This window comes from Papaver somniferum, chromosome 8 (genome assembly GCF_003573695.1).
Source record: "Papaver somniferum cultivar HN1 chromosome 8, ASM357369v1, whole genome shotgun sequence".
Lineage (NCBI taxonomy): Eukaryota > Viridiplantae > Streptophyta > Magnoliopsida > Ranunculales > Papaveraceae > Papaver > Papaver somniferum.
This window is the reverse complement of record NC_039365.1, coordinates 144033809-144038384: the sequence shown is the minus strand read 5'-3', so window position 1 is coordinate 144038384 and position 4576 is coordinate 144033809.

Genomic DNA, 4576 nt, shown 5'->3' with positions numbered 1-4576 from the left:
AGTAAATCAACGAGTGTTGCTAATCTCCCGAAGACGTTTTGCCCTCTCAACATTTCATGTGTAGAGGACCGCCTGAGTCTATACATGGGTCTCTCTACATAGTCAGGAACAATGAGTACCCCGAAGACATTATTGCTCTCAATCTTACGGAGAACCGTCCAATTTTTCTTCTATGTAGAAGCAAATTCCTCTATGTAGTCAGGGAACAGTGAGTGTCACTGGTATCCTGAAGGCGTTAAGCTCTCAATCTTAAGGAGAACCTCCCAATTATATTATTCTACATAGAGGCTATGATGAAATGCCCGGTGTCGAACGCTCCGGAGAGGCCTTTCGAGCGACATATGCATCATACTTCGTAAAATACGAATCGTCACATGGATCTCTGAAGCCGTGTCAGAAACATGCAGTATCATGATTTTACAGTTTTGACCTGTGTTGAAAATCCACCATCTACACACTTATAAATGAATTTTAGTATGTTTGAGTGCAAACTCGTGCACAACAATTGGAATTTTGCATGAGGGTACTTCCTCATGTAGTCAAAAAGTATGTCAACCAAGGAGATTCTTTAGTTCCTTCCAAGGTTATGCGTATATATCTAGGGTCTGGAGTAAAGGTTTTGTGGGTATATCTCTTGTAAGCCCTCCCGAGACTATAACTCGGCCACTAGGGCCACCTAGAGGTTTAAAGGCTTGCTGCATACGCTAAATGCAATTGCGATGCCTGCGACAGTGAGTTAGGATTTTATTTTGTAGATTAGATTTGCTCGGGACTAGCAAATAATAAGTTTGGGGTATTTGATAGACGCATTTATGTGTCTATTTCGATCTCAATTTCCTATATTTTTAGTACCCATTTTTGTACTTATTTTGATACTTTATGCTTTTATAGGTGTTCTTGGAGAAATAAACTTTTGCAGCGAAATTGGCTCGAAAAGTGATGTTTGCACCCTTCAGAGGAATTACTAAAGGAACCCCAGAAGTTTTCACTATTTATAACCCAAAATTTATCTTTGTACCCCACGAAGTGTTATTCGCACACCAGGAATCGCTAAACGTACCCCAAATTGCTAAAGGGATACCAGATCTGGATAAGGGGGAGGTCATATTCTCCAATTTGAAATTCAATTCTGGCGGGAAAATGGGTTTTGAAGAACCAGAATTATGGTTCGAGAATTGGAGGTGTTTATGTGAGATTAAATCGCTGAAACTTTTTGGGTTCTCACTACTAAGCTAAACAGGGCGGCTGGTAAGGTTGATTTCGATTAGAATTGGCTGTAATCATGTATTTGGAGAAATTATTATTCTCGGGTTTATTCTTCTCCGGGAATATATGTTTGGACATGTGAATAGTTTTGGGAGAGATTCAATCGTGGCTATATTTTGGGATGATCCTGTTAGGACTTAACAGGACTGGTAGGTCCATTAAGTTCGAAGGAATTGGCCTGGATTGATGGGAAGAAGCAAATCAGGGGCTGGAGTTTGTTTTCGAGACTCTGTGAAGATTTTGGGAAAACCCGAAGAGGATTAAATCGCTGCAATAGATTGTATTAGGCATGTTTGGCCTAAACAGGACTGGTATGTGGTTTGAAATCGAGTGAAATGGAGTAGCACGTGGATTGAATAAAACCAGGGCAAGAATATTTGGCCGAGAGATATCCTTGGAATTATGAGTTATCTATGGGATGCTGGCACGAGTTTGACAAGAAATCATCGTATTTAGACAAGAAAGAAGCTTGCTGGAGTGGTTGATCTGAAGAGTAACGCGTGAGATGGGAATTAAAAGAAATAAAATATTCCGAGAAGGAAAGAAATAAGGAAGATTAAATGAAAATATTTTGGAGCTTTTTGGGGCTTGTCAAGTATAAAAAAAAGGTGTTGGGATCACAAAGAAGGGTTGTCGAGTAGTTTTGGAGGTTGGGCAGAGGCTGCAGATAAGAGAAGAAGAAGTGCAGAGGAGTTTCTCTTCTGGTGCAGGGAAGAAGAAGATGAAGAACAAAGGCCTGTCAAAGTCAGTCACATAGTATTGTCGCATATCAACAGCAAAAGAAACAGTCGTAATCCAGCAGTCTTATTATCTATGTAACACTCAGTCTGCAACAACTATAAACGTTGCAGTTGAGCTGCTTTTATTCTTTTTCTCATATTTCTTCAATAAAAACACCTTTTTGAGCAATGAAAAATTCTTTTGAGCGTGTTTCTACCATGATGAGCTAAACCCCATCACTGGGACAAAGGAGGAAGCTGGAATTCATCTATGTGGTAACTTAAATTAATTCTTATTTACTGTTTGCATTGTTTATTAATTGTTTTATGATTTTTATTTAATGATTGTTATTTCAATTGATGGGTCATGCTTAGCTTAAATGATTTGATGACCTATGCTTTAGATTTACATTCATTGCTTTTAAAAAATCTATCTTGGCAAATATTAAGAGTTAATAAATTTTATTTGATCCATAATTATCATAGGATTAATTTCTGAACCAGATGAGTATGAAAAATAGTGAAATCCTAAGTCCAAGTAGCTCTTAATCTTGTTACCCTCTTTTCCATATTTTTGTTAGTTTTAATATTTTCTTTTATCAAGTCTAAAATCACAATCTTCCCAAGTCCGAGAAACGAATTCCCTACTTATCACTGTAAAAACTACATCAGCTTGTGCATGTCTGATGAATTGTTCTTGGATAAGTAATGGAGCATGACCATATGCTATAAGGTGTTTGATCACCATGTTGGGGTGCAGGTTCAGCCAAGTTTGGTTGCTAAGGCCTCAGTCTAATCTTTCCATGATTACATTTTCATCCCATTTGTTTGTTGGTTCAAGTATATGGATCGCCTTGAAATCCCAGATCGATGAGCCCATTTGTGTCAATACCATCTTTGAATTGGCTAGCTTGAGTGCTAAGAACTGGTCACCCCCCCCCCATTTTTTTCGATTGGTTGAGTACCTCATTAAAGTCCCCCATTAGTAGCCATGGCAGATTATGGTGGGGAATGATTGAGTTAAAATATTTCCATAGGTTCCATCGTGCTTGAGGTTGTGGAGGGACACAGATGACAATAAATAGCCATAGGGGTGAACTTGAGACAGGTTCGATGTAGGCATGAATAAGACTTTGATTAACAACTAGAACATTAACCTTTAGGTTGGAGTTCCACAATAGACCTAGACCTCCTTTGTGGCCATTACAAGAAACAGTGAAACAATTATCATATCATAAACAAGTTTGCAAAAAAGACATATGTTGCGCCGATGATAAAGTTTCAGACAAAAAAATGATAGAAGGTCTAAACTTGTGTGTATACTCACGCAATTTTTGAATTGTCAAGGCATTATGGGCGCCTTGACAATTTGAAGCCAGATAATTCATAATGCAGGCGAGTGTTGGTCGGGGCCAACAAATCGTAATGGGGTAACATTCACAATGACTTCAGTCTCGTCCTCGAGAGATAGATGCCATGTCGGAGTGGAAGATATTGCTTTCTTAGCCTTGCTGGTTGGATTGTGTTGTTGTTCCTGAGTTTGGTTATGTTGCTGATGGGGTTCGCCATTTGGGTGAACTGCTCTGCCAATGTAAATGGAGGATCTTGGCTTCCTGGTTCTTACTGTTGGTATATCATGGGATGGCTGGGCTGCTCTACTGGACTCGATTCTTAAAGCAGAGAGAGACTTGAATTTTTGGATTTTAGCCGGTGGTGGTGGGGCTGCAAAGTCAAGTGTAGGGGGAAGTAGCAGGTGTTTTAGTGGGTTTTTATTTTTCCTTCTTTCCTCCCGTTTATAGGTCTTCACAGGTGTGCGCACCGTCGGTGCAATGTCAAGACCAATAGCAGGAATGCTTGTTGTTGCGTTTGTTGTGTCTGTCTCTTCGGCATAGTTGTGGGTCATCTTAACATGAGGGTTACCATTTACAGTTGTAACCTGCAAAGTCACAGTGGCCTCCTTTTTCTGTAAAAAGTTGGACAATAATTGAGAAAAGTTGACAGAAATAAGTGGTGAGAGGGAATAGTTGTATTGAGGCGTGCCATGTCACGGAAGATGGTTCTCGTGCCAAATATATGATGTAGAAGGGTGACGTGATAGGTGCATGTAAAGTCACTGGGACTTTGCCTTTGTCACTTGGTCAATTGATCTCCTATATGAACCCAACACTTCCTGCACTGGGTATGACTGTGTATGATACGGGTACACCAAAATGGGTGGGTCCTCCAACTTGGGTATGGTTTTTTGGGTTGGAAATATACATTCCGCTGTCGTGGGTCCTATCCATGTTATTGTCAGAGGGGACATTCTTTCGGCTAACAGGGTCCTTGGTACTTGGTGAAGATATAGGAGTAGCTGAGAGTGAAGCTTCTACGCCAAGGATAATGTCAGATAGTTTCTTTTCCTTGGATTTCACCGGTAAAACATTTGTTGCTTCTTGTTTTGGGGGAACCAGGTTCCAGTTGAGTCCTTTGTGAGTCATGATGTTGGATATGCGGGTCGGGATCGGTGGTTTTTGGTGGTGCTGGTGATGTTGGTTGGTTCGCTGTAGGTGAAGGGTTGGGGGTACCTCATGACTGGTAGAGCATGATTG